Here is a 13,307-nt window from a genome sequence, read left to right on the forward strand (position 1 = left end):
ACAATGTTTGCAGGTTGCAAGGGGAGAGCAATTAGTTGAGGCAGGAACAAATTGTTTCACTTCTTTCTTTGGCCACCTGGTTACTTGTGGTTACTTCAGACTTCTGACTCCTGGGGACATCCAGAGGTGTACATGCGCGTCACCAAGGCTATAATGGCCAGGCTTGGACTTGGAGGCCTGACATAAATACCTAGGAGAGAAATTATTCAGATATGGCATAGGTTTATGCTTAACTTTATAAGTAAACTTGACTCTTTTATTTAAAATTATGATAAAATACACATAAAATTTACCATCTTAACTGTTTTTTGGTGGTTTTTTTTTTTGAGATGGAGTTTCACTCTTGTTACCCAGGCTGGAGTGCAATGGCGCAATCTTGGCTCACTGCAACCTCCGCCTCCTGGGTTCAAGCAATTCTCTTGCCTCAGCCTCCTGAGTAGCTGGGACTACAGGCGCGTGCCACCATGCCCAGCTAATTTTTGTATTTTTAGTAGAGACAGGGTTTCACCTTGTTGACCAGGATGGTCTCGATCTCTTGACCTCGTGATCCACCCGCCTCGGACTCCCAAAGTGCTGGGATTACAGGCGTGAGCCACCGCGCCCGGCCCTAACTGTTTTTAACTATACAATGCAGTGGTATTAAGCACATCACATTGTTGCACAACCATCACCACCAACCATCAAATATCTGCAGAACTCTTTTTTTTCTTTTTTCTTTTTTTCTTTTTTTTCAGAGATGGGGTTTCACCATGTTGGCCAGGCTGGTCTTGAACTGCTGACCTCAGGTGATCCACCCACTTTGGGATTACAGACGTGAGCCACCACACCTGGCCTGCGGAACCTTTTTTTTTTTTTTTGAGATGGAGTCTCGCTCTATCGCCTGGGCTGGGGTACAGTGGCACAATCTCAGCTCACTGCAGCCTCTGCCTCCTGGGTTCAAGCAATTCTCCTGCCTTAGCCTCCTGAGTAATTGGGATTACAGGCACGTGCCACCATGCCTGGCTAAATTTTTTTGCATTGTTAGTAGAGATAAGGTTTCATTGTGTTAGCCAGGACAGTCTTGATCTCCTGACCTAGTGATTCTCCTGCCTTGGCATCCCAAAGTGCTGGGACTATAGGCCTGAGCCACCATGCCCGGCCTGCAGAACTATTTTTATCTTGCAAAATTGGAACTCTGAGTCAGGTGCCGTGGCTCACGACTGTAAACTGAGCACTTTGGGAGGCTGAAACAGGAGGATCACTTCAGCCCATGAGTTTGAGACCAGCTAGGGCGTTACAGTGAGACCTTGTCTCTATAAAAATAAAATAAAAATACGCCAGGCATGGTGGTTCATGCCTGTAATCCCAGCATTTTGGGAGGCCTAGCTGGGCAGATTGCCTGAGCTCAGGAGTTGGAGACCAGCCTGGCCAACATGGTGAAACCCTGTTCCTACTAAAAATAAACAATTAGCCGGGTGCTGTGATGTGTGCCTGTAGTAGCAGCTACTCGAGAAGCTGAGGCAGGAGACTCACTTGAACCTGGGAGGCGGAGGTTGCAGTGAGCTGAGATCGCGCCGCTGCACTCCAGTCTGGTGACAGAGTAAGACTGTCTCAAAAAAAAAAAAAAAAAAAAAAAAGGCAATAAAAGGCATAATATAGGCTTTAGACATTTATTTTATATTTATAATTGGTTTGATGTACAATAAAGATACATTAGTTATTAAATAAGGTATAAAATAATCAATGATATGGAAAAATAATGAAAAAATAAAATGGAAATAATTAATTTTAAAAAGCAGAAGTCAATGAAATAGAAAATAATACTGATATATAGGCTGGCTGTGGTGGCTTATGCCTGCAGTCCCAGCACTTTAAGGATTTCTTGAGCCTAGGAATTGGAGACCAGGCAATATAGGAAGATCCTATCTTTACAAAAAATTTAAAATCAGTCAGATATGGAAGTGTGCGCCTCTAACCCCAGCTACATGGGAGGAGTCTGAGGCTGCAGTGTGCTCTGTTTGCACCAGTGCACTCCAGCCTGGGTAATACCTCTATCAGGGGAGACCCTGTCAGGAAGGAAAGAAGAGAGAAAGGGAAGAAATAACAATAATAATAATATATAAATAGGGGACCAAAAGACAAAAATAATCTGTGGTGAGCCTAATTAAGAAAAAGAGAAAGCCCATGAGAGAGGGAGCATAACCTGAGATACAGAGAAAACAAAAACGCTAAAAATAACTCAATAAATTTGAAAACCTTACTGAAAAATTCCCTAGAAAATTTGTTAAAATTCAAATTAATTCAATATATTTAAGAGAAGAAATGGAAAAGTTGTCAAAGAACTATCTAAAGTGAAGCTGGGTGCAGTAGCTAACATCTGTAATCCTGGCACTTTGAGAGATTGGGGTGGGAGGATCATTTGAGCTCAGGAGTTCAAGACCAGCCTGGGCAACATGGGAAAACCCCATCTCCACAAAAAAATATTAAAATTAGCCAGACATGGTGGTGCATGCCTGTAGTTCCAACTACTTAGGAGGCTGCAGTGGGAGGATCACTTGAGCTTGGGAGGTCAAGGCTACAGTGAGCTGTGATTATGCCACTGCACAGCCTGGGCAACAGAGCAAGACCTCAAAAAGAAAAAAAGAAAACAAGCAAACAAAATGTAAAGTGGCACCATTCTCATTCTTTTTTTAAAAAATTGAATTATTGGCCAGGCACGATGGCTCACGCTTGTAATCCCAGCACTTTGGGAGGCCGAGGTAGGTGGATCATGAGGTCATGAGTTCAAGACCAGCTTGGCCAACACAGTGAAACCCTGTCTCTACTAAAAATACAAAAATTAGCTGGGTGTAGTGGCGGGTGCCTGTAATCCCAGCTGCCCAGGACGCTGAGGAAGGAGAATCACTTGAACCTGGGAGGTGGAGATTGCAGTGAGCCACGATCGTGCCACTGTACTCCAGCTTGGGCAACAGAGCTAGACTCCGTCTCAAAAAAAAAAAAAGCAATTATTTTACTGATGTATAATAGGTGTACATAGATTTGGAGTACATGTGATTTATAAAGGTCAGATTGGTGTACTTTGGACATCTATTACCTTAAATATTTATCTTTTCTTTATGCTAGAAACATCTAAGCTATTCTCTTCTAGTTACTTTGAAATGGTCAAGATTACTGTAAACTACAGTCACCCTACTGATCCATCAACCACTAGGTCATATTTCTTCTATAAACCCATATGTTTGTATCCGTTCATCAACTTCGCTTCCTCCCCCCCTCCTGATACCTTGCCTGGCCTCTGGTCACCATAAATGTACTCTCTATCTTCATGAGATCCAATTTTTTAGTTTCCACATATGAGTAAGAAGAGCATGCGATATTTGCCTTTCTGTGTTTGGCTTATTTCATTTAATATAATGACCTTTAGTTCCATCCATGTTGCTACAAATGACAGGATTTCATTTTTTTTTGTGGCTGAATAATATTCTATTTTGTATACGTACCACATCCACATTTTCTTTACCTATTCATCCATTGATGAGCACTTTGATTCCATATTTGGGCTATTGTGAGTAATGCTGCAACAAGCGTAGGAGTGCAGATACCTCTTTGGCATATTGATTTCCTTTCTTTTGGATATATGCTCAGTAGTGGAATTGCTGGATCATATGATTGTTCTAGTTTTAGTTTTTTGAAGGAACTCCATATTGTTCTCCATTGAGGCTGTACGAATGTACATTCCCACCAACAGTGTACAAGGGCTCCCCTTTCTCCACATTCTCGCCAGCATCCATTATTGCCTGTTGTTTTGATAAAAGCCATTTTAACTGGGGTAAGCTGATATCTCATTGTAGTTTTGATTTGCATTTCTCTAATGATTAGTGATGTTGAGCATTTCATCATGTACCTGTTGGCCAGTTCTGTGTCTTCTTTTGAGAAGTTTCTATTCAGATTTTTTGCCGATTTTTAAATCAGAATTTTTTTTCTATTTGTTTGAGCTCCTTGTATATTCTGGTCACTAATTTCTTGTTAGACGGATGGTTTACAAATATTTTCTCCCATTCTGTGGGTCATCTCTTTAGTTCGTTGATTGTTTCCTTTGCTGTGCCGCTTTTTAGCTTGATATAAGCCCACTTGTCTGTTTTCACTTTGGTTGCCTGTGCTGTTGAAGTCTTACACAAAAAAAATTTTGCCTAGACCAATGTCCTAGAGCATTTCTCCAGTTTCTTCTAATAATTTCACAGTTTCACATCTTAGACTTAGGCCTTTTTTTTTTTTTTTTTTTTTTTTTTTTTTGAGACAGAGTCTCGCTCTGTCACCCAGGCTGGAGTGCAATGACTTGATCTCGGCTTACTGCAACCTCCTCCTGCCAGGTTCAAGCAATTCTCCTGCCTCAGCCTCCCAAGTAGCTGGGACTACAGGCGTCTGCCACCATGCCCAGCTAATTTTTTGTCTTTTTGGTAGAGACGGAGTTTCACCATGCTGGCCAGGCTGGTCTCGAACACCTGACCTTGTGATCTGCCTGCCTCAGCCTCCCATAGAGCTGGGATTACAGGTGTGAGACACTGTGCCTGGCCTAGAGTTAGTTCTTTAATCCATTGTTTTTTTATATGGTGAAAGATAGAAGTTTAGTTTAATTCTTCTGCATATAGTCATCCAGTTTTCCCAGCAACACTTACTGAAGAGACTGTTTTTTTCCCATTGTATATTATTGGTACCTTTGTCAAAGATGAGTCGGCTGCGTGGATTTACATATGAGTTCTCTATTCTGTTCCATTGGTCTATATGTCTGTTTTTATGCCAGTACCATGCTAATTTGGTTACTAGAGCATTGCAGTAAATTTTGAAGCCAGGTAGTGAAATGCTTTCAGCTTTAGTCTTTTTGCTCGGGATGTTTTATCTATTAGGGGTCTTTTCTAGTTTCATATAAATTTTAGGATTTAAAAAAAATTTCTATGAAGAATGCCGTTGGTATTTTTATAGGGTTTGCATTGAATAGGTAAATTGCATTGAGTAGTATTGTCATTTTATTTGAGACAGGGTCTTCACTCTGTCATCCAGCCTAGAGTGCAATGCTGTGATCGTGGCTCACTGCATGATCATGGTTCACTGTAACCTTGGCCTCCTGGGCTCAAGTGATCTCCCACTTTGGCTTCACAATATGCTGGGATTACAGCTATCATCTTAACAATATTAATTCTTCTAGTCCATGAACATGGAATCTCTGTGTGTGTGTGTGTGTGTGTGTGTGTGTGTGTGTTCTCTTCAATTTCTTTCACGCTTTATAGTTGTCCTTGTATAGATCTTTCACTTCTTTGGTTAAATTGATCCCAGGTATTTAATATTCACTGCAGTTATTGTAAATGGAGTTGCATTTTTTTTTTCGAGATTGTTCCCTTTTGGTATACATAAACGCTACCGTTTTTTGCATCCTGCAATTTTACTGAGTTCATTTATCAGTTTTATTAATCTTTCTGGTGATGTTTTTAGGTTTTTCTAAATATAAGATCCTGTCATCTGTGAACAAGTCTGTCACCCAGCCTGGAGTGCAGTGGCACCATCTTGGCTTACTGCAACCTCTGCCTCCTGAGTTCAAGTGATTCTCCTGCCTCAGCTTTCTGAGTAGCTGGGATTACAGGTGCCCACAACCACTCCTGGCTAGTTTTTATATTTTTAGTAGAGATGGGGTTCCGCCATGTTGGCCAGGCTGCTCTTACTTGACTTCAGGTGATTCACCTACCATGGCCTCCCAAAGTGCTGGCATTACTTGTGTGAGCCACCATACCCAGTCCTTCCTTTTCTTTTTTTTTTTTTTTGAGACAGAGTTTCGCTCTTCTTGCCCAGACTGGAGTGCAATGGCGCATTCTCAGCTCACCGCAACCTCCACCTCCTGGGTTCAAGCAATTCTCCTGTCTCAGCCTCCCAAGTAGCTGGGATTACAGGCATGTGCCACCATGCCCAGCTAATTTTTTGTTATTTTTAGTAGAGACAGGGTTTCACCATGTTGGCCAGGATGGTCTCGATCTCTTGACCTTGTGATCCACCCGCCTTGGCCTCCCAAAGTGCTGGGATTACAGGCGTTAGCCACCGCGCCCAGCCCAGTCCTTCCTTTTCAATTTTTTTTTTTTTTTTTTTTTGAGATAGAGTCTCGCTCTGTCACCCAGGCTGGAGTATAGTGGCTCGACCTCAGCTCACTGCAACTTCCACCTCGCGGGTTCAAGCGATTCTTCTGCCTTAGCCTCCCTAGTAGCTGGGATTACAGGCATGCACCACCATGCCCAGCTAATTTTTGTATTTTTAGTAGAAGCGGGGTTTCACCATGTTGGCCAGGCTGGTCTTGAACTCCTGACCTCATAATCCACCTGCCTCGGCCTCCCAAAGTGCTGGGATTTCAGGAGTGAGCCACAGCGCCTGGCCCCTTTTCAATTTTAATGGCCTTTATTTATTTTTCTTGCCTAATTGCTCTGGCCAGTCCCATTCCTTTCAAATGTTTAATTTTTTTTACATTTATTTATTTATTTATTTTTGAGACAGAGTCTTGCTCCGTCGCCATGCTGGAGTGCAGTGGCACAATCTCGGCTCACTGCAACCTCTGCCTCCTGGGTTCAAGCAATTCTCCCTCCTCAACCTCCCAAATAGCTGGGACTGCAAGCGCACGCCACCACGCCCAGCTAATTTTTGTATTTTTAGTAGAGACAGGGTTTCATCATGTTGGCCAGGATGGTCTCGATCTCTTGACCTTGTGATCCACCCACCTCGGCTTCCCAAAGTGCTGGGATTACAGGTGTGAGCTACCGCGCCCGGCCTATTTATATATTTTACAGAGATAGGGGGTCTTGCTCTGTTACCCAGGTTGGTCTCCAATTCCTGGGCTGCAGTGATCCCATCACCTCAGCCTCCTGAGTGGCTTGGATTACAGGCACACACCACTGTGTCCTGCTAGTTCCATTTTTTTCCAGATAAAAAATTTTTTTTTTTTGAGATGGAGTCTCACTCTGTCACCCAGGTCGGAGTGCAGTGGCATGATCTCAGCTCACTGCAAGCTCTGCCTCCCGGGTGCAAGCGATATTCTCCTGCTTCAGCCTCCTGAGTAGCTGGGACTACAAGCACATGCCACGATGCCTGGCTAATTTTTGTATTTTTTTGTAGAGATGGGTTTCAACATGTTGACTAGGATGGTCTTGATCTCCTGACCTGGTGATCCACCTTCCTTAGCCTCCCAGAGTGCTGGGAATACAGGTGTAAGCCACTGCGCCCAGCCCTCAGATAAATTTTTTCAAATCCTCTAGAAACAGGTAGTATTTGTGCTTTTTAGACAATTCAGAATACACATACAAATATAACTTTTTTTTTTTTTTTTTTTTTTGAAATGGAGTCTTGCTCTGTCGCCCAGGCTGGATGGAGTGCAGTGGCGTGATCTCGGCTCACTGCAACCTCCGCCTCCCAGGTTCAAGCAATTCTCCTGCCTCAGTCTCCCGAGTAGCTGGAACTACAGGTGTGTACTACCTCGCCTAGCTAATTTTTTGTATTTTTAGTAGAGACGGGGTTTCACCGTGTTAGCTGGGATGGTCTTGATCTCCTGACCTTGTGATCTGCTGGCCTTGGCCTCCCAAAGTGCTGGGTTTACAGGTGTGGGCCACTGCGCCTGGCCAAAATTTTTCTAGTATTTATTATACATAGAACATATTGGTTTCTCAAAGAATTCTAGATTCGTAAAGGATTTCTGTGTAAGCAATGAGAGATAACATGTGTTAGCCATTGCTAGTCAGAACCAAAGAAAATACCATGAAGATTCTGAGGTCTTCCACCAAGAAAAGTTTCTTAAAAGAAATGGAAGCAGGCCAGGCACGGTGGCTCATGCCTGTAATCCCAGCACTTTGGGAGGCCGAGGCGGGTGGATCACAAGGTCAGGAGATTGAGACCATCTGGCTAACAAAGTAACACCCTGTCTCTACTAAAAATACAAAAAATTAGCTGGGTGTCGTGGCTTGTGCATGTAGTCCCAGCTACTTGGGAGGCTGAGACAGGAGAATTGCTTGAACCTGGAAGGCAGAGGTTGCAGTGAGCCGAGATTGCGCCACTGTACTTCAGCCTGGGCTTCAGAGCGAGACTCCATCTCAAAAAGCAAAACAAAACAAAAAAAGAAAATGGAGGCATGGAACCAGTCAGGTAATGACAGCAATGACAGAATGGGAAAAGTATTGCAACAGCTCAAAAAACTGCTTTTCTTCCTGGTTCTGCTACACAATTCAGGATAACCTTAACCACCTCTCTGGGGCCCAATTTCTTTACATTGCAAAGAAGTTGGAATAAATTATCTTCTATGGACTCTTTAATACTCAGTTCCATAAATTCTGACTCAGAGGGGCCAGTGAGAACTCTGATAATTGGAGGCAATAAACTCATTGGATGGCTTTGAGTAAGACGACTTTGGTGTGCCTGCCAGTTCAAATCCTCCTATAAAGTCTCCAATCTCAACCCACCCCAACCACAGGCCTGGAGGCCTGTAGCTGTATATTATGGATCCTTTTAGGAAAAAATAACTTGCTAGTCACAACTATGTTCTCCCTTAAAGAAAAATGAGTCGGTGAAGCTAGTGTTGAGAAAGAATGAAGCAGATGTGCAGAGATCACAGACAACCATCAGGGTAAGAAATACATCTTGCTTTACTGCTGAATTTCTAGTACCTAGCCCTAGCAGGCTTTCATGAAATAATTATTGAATGACCACTGAATTCCATACCCTCACGTGGTTTCCATGAGATACTTCTGTATTTCTCTAATCATTCCATTATTCCTTTCCCTTAAGCTAGTGCAAGTTGCTTTCTTACAACCAGAAAGCCCTCCCAAATACATTGTGATACACTCCCCTTCATAACCACCACTTACTTCACCACAGGTATATGTCAGGCCTCAGGGAAGACCCACCAAAGACTGGATCACACATTCCGGCTCAGGAATATAGAATTGGCTTATGAGATTAGATCGGTTTGTGAGTAGCACTGGAGGTGATGATGTCTTGGCCGGTAGGCAAAATAAGAAAGCAGATACAGAGAGGAAAGTAGACAATGGTGGTTCTGAGACATCCCTATATTTTCCTGCTATGGACTGAATGTTTGTCTCCCACACCCCCATTATGTTGAAATTCTAACCTCCAATGGTATTTCGAGGTGGGGCCTTTGGCAGGCAACTAGTTCAACAAACGTGGAGCCCTCATGATGGGATTAGTGCCCTTGATCGTGATGATTTCACACATTTATGTCAAAACCAATCAAATTTTATTCTTTAAGTAGGTGCAGTTTCTTGTACTTCAATTGTACATCAATAAGGTTGCAAAAAATGTGGAGTTCAGTTATTAACTGACTTCATTTAGAATAACTAATAATGTACCAATAACAGTACAACATTTAAGGCAGTCCCTTATGACTGTGCTATTTTGGACTTAATAATAGTACTTACTGATTTATTCCACTGCTTTTCCAACTCCCTTCACCCTCTGCTCCCAGGCTCTACCTAGTCCTCATAAAAGTGAACGATTATGAATGTCATAACCAAACTGGTAAACTCAGGCCAGGCATGGTGGCTCACGCTTATAATCCTAGCACTTTGGGAGGCCAAGGCGGAGTGGATCACTTGAGGTCAGGAGTTTAACACCAGGCTGGCCAACATGGCGAAACTCCGTCTCTACTAAAAATAAAAAAAAATTATCCTGGCGTGGTGGTACGTGTGTGTAGTCCCAGCTATTTGGGAGGCTGAGGTGGGAGAATTGCTTGAACCCAGGAGGCGGAGGTTTCAGTGAGCCGAGGTCACAACCACTGCACTCCAGCCTGGGTGACAGAGCAAGATTCAAAAAAAGAAACAAATAAAAATTGGTAAACTCTAATTCAGAATTAGAACTGGGATGCAAGATCTTACATATTCCTCAAATTTGTCAAGGTTTTGTATTTTAATCTCTACATCCCTTCCAGGAGTCAAACATCAGTTTAAACTGGGTAACTGATTTAACATATACCAGTGTCATAGTTTATGTCAAAATTATCTAATTAGATTACAATCTCTTCTAAAGACAAGGCCACATCATTAATTTTGATTCCCAAGTTTCCAAGCACCATGTCTAGTACAGAGGAGAGTAAGAAGGAACAGGGAAAGGGATAAAGGATACAAGGTAAGATAGGAAGAAAAATGGCATATGTGCAGAGTATGTGTGGGAGCAGACTATGCAGGGCTTTGTAGTCCATGATGAAAACACTGGACTTTAGTCTGATTGTGATACAAAGCCATTGGTGATTCTGAGCAAAGTGGCTGGTCTGATTTATATACATACACACACACACACACACACACACATACATATATATACACCGATGTATACACACATTTTTTTTTGAGACAGAGCCTTGTTCTGTCACCCAGGCTGGAGTGCAGTGGCAATATATCAGCTCACAGCAACCTCTGCCTCCTAGGTTCAAGCAATTATCCTGTCTCACCCACCTGAGTAGCTGGTATTACAGGCATGTGCTACCACACCTGGCTAATTTTTGCATTTTTAGTAGAGACAGGGTTTCACCATGTTGGCCAGGTTGATCTTGAGCTCCTGGCCTCAGATGATCCACCCACCTTGGCCTCCTAAAGTGTTGGGATTACAGCATGGGCCACTGCACCCAGCCTAATTTGTATTTTAAAATAAGGATCACTCTGAATGCTATGTAGAGAATATGCTATATGAGGAAAATATGGAAACAGGGTATATACCAAAGAGTATACCAAGGATGGGTGCACATGTTCACTGAAAGACAGATGTGATTATTTTCATAGTAACTTTATTCATAATGACCACAAGCTGGAAACCACCTAAATTTCTATCAACAGTAGAATGGATTAGTAAGTTGTGGCGTAGTCACACAATGGAATACCACACAGAAGTAAAACATGAGCTGCTACTACATATATCATGGATTACTCTCACAGATACATTGTTGAACAAGACAAGGAAGAGTGCATATAATTATTTCACTTAGTTCTAAAGCAGGCAAAACTAATTTGTGGTGATAAATGGGGTTGGCAGGGGGCCTGGGGAGCACAGGGATACCTACTGAGGGGCTAGAAATGTTCTAATTTGACCTGCGTGGTGCATTCAAAGGCATATATAAAAGTCCACTGAAGTATACACTTAGTATCTGTACACTTTTAGATTTTACCTCAATAAAAGGTTGAAAATACATTGGAAGAAAGCATATAAATGAAGACGTTAATCAGTGGTGGTGTCCTCCAAATATTTCTGGTTTTCCTCCTAGGTATATGTAAGGATTACACTCCTCCTAGAACGTTAATGTGGCGATGTGATTTGCTTCAGCCAGTGAAAGTGCCTGAAGGGTCCTTAAGTGATCTGCCATACTCTTTTTTCATTTCCCAAAGTAAGCCGCCACACTCCCAATGGTACCTGCTTTGTTAGCCTGAGACCCAGAAGGAAGGCAATTTAGAGCACAAATTGGTCAACTTTTTCTGTAAAGGGCAACAGAATAAATATTTTAGGCTTTGTGAGATGTACACTCTGTGTTGGAACTACTCAACTCTGACACTGTAGAACCAAAGTAGTCACAGATAATAAATAAATGGACAAGGCTATATGCCAGTAAAACTGTATTTAGATAAGAAGCTAGACAGATTTTGCCCGTGGGCCCTAGTTTGCCAACTTATGACCTAGACCAAAGTCCCTAGCCAAGTTGCAACAGAAAAGTTATGTGAGACAGTGAGATTTTGCCTTTGTTACCCAATGGCAAGCTAGCCCATGATGACACAGAAACTTGTCCCTCGTTTTTGAAAATGCTAAAATACTGGACACTGGTTTAATGGTTAGCTGGCAGGCATTCAGAAAACTGTTATCAGAAGATGGAAGAAATAACCTATCTAGGACAATTTATGTTATGGAAAAGTGAAACTCCCCTTTGAGATAACCTGAAAGGCAGATCATCTACCCTTTACTAAAGAAATAGACAACAAAACAAAATATTTTGTAGTTACTGTTGGCTGCACTTGACAAAATGTGTAAAAAAAGAGTCTGAACTCAGAAAAGACTGATCGGTGTGTAGGCAGAAATGAAAAATAGAGAATTCACAAATTCAAGTACTTACTGGGTAGAATGAGGCAACATTTTAATGACAGAAGGATAAAAATGAAAAATCCTTTTAAAAATAAATAAATAAAAAGCGGAAACTTTTAGCCAAAAGGTTGATTAAAAGCCAGTTTTGCCAGCCAGGTGCAGTGGCTCACACTTGTAATACCAACATTTTGGAAGCCTGAGGTGGGCGGATTGCTTGAGCCCAGGAGTTGGAGACTAGCCTGGACAATACAGCAAGACCCGGTCTCCCCATAATACAAAAATAAGCTGGTTGTAGTCGCGTACACCTGTAGTCCCAGCTATCTGGGAGGCTGCAGTGGGAGAACTGCTTGAGTTGGGGAGGCAGAGGTTGCACTGAGCTGAGATTGCACCACTGCACTCCAGCCTGGGCGACAAAGTGAGAACCTGCCTCAGGAAAAAAAAAAAAAAAAAAAAGCCAGTTTTGCAGCAAGAACCAAGTAACTAGATGACTATGATACCCACTGTTATGATCTCTGAATAATTTAATATGCCTCAGACTAAAAGTCCAACTAAGATTTACTAGTAAATCCCTTAAATTGGACAAAATGGCTTAAGGAAATAGACTAAGGGTATGGCTTTCCCACCTACGCCTGAAAAGCCTCAGTTACTCAGAATTTAAGTTAGAGAGGCATGGGAACAAAAAGGCAAAGAAATACAGCAAATTTTAAAAGTATACATTAACTAGATGTCACTTTTGGGTCATCTCCCTTTGGGTGATAAGGACATTCTGCAGGTATAAAAACAAGTGAACCGAATAGATAATGACCAGAAAGTCTGAGTCATTCTTCTATTTTGTTAAATTTACTTACTTTTAAATCCCAGAAGAGCCAAAAATCATCTGAAAAGCAAAGTAGCAAGTAAATAGCATGTCATTTTCTCCTAGTGTTGATGCCTACAAAAGGAAAAATGATTATTAACTCTTAGGTGGCATTATCTTTTTCCAATACTAAATGTAACATTTTAATCACTTAAGTATTATTTTAGTTCACTAAATATTTGTCCAATCTTTTCCCTCCATATGTAGGTTCCTTTGGGAAAAAAAAAAGACTTAAAGATTCTATACATGGATATACAAACTTAATATCATAATGGATTTAGGTGTGTATATCTCGTTTTGAATTCTGAGTTTACTATTTACTATGTTTACTAGGGAAAACTGCAATTTCAGTTTGTTTAACATTCACATAAATATT

Source organism: Sapajus apella, unplaced genomic scaffold (genome assembly GCF_009761245.1).
Source record: "Sapajus apella isolate SASKATOON/1434 unplaced genomic scaffold, GSC_monkey_1.0 scaffold4, whole genome shotgun sequence".
NCBI lineage: Eukaryota > Metazoa > Chordata > Mammalia > Primates > Cebidae > Sapajus > Sapajus apella.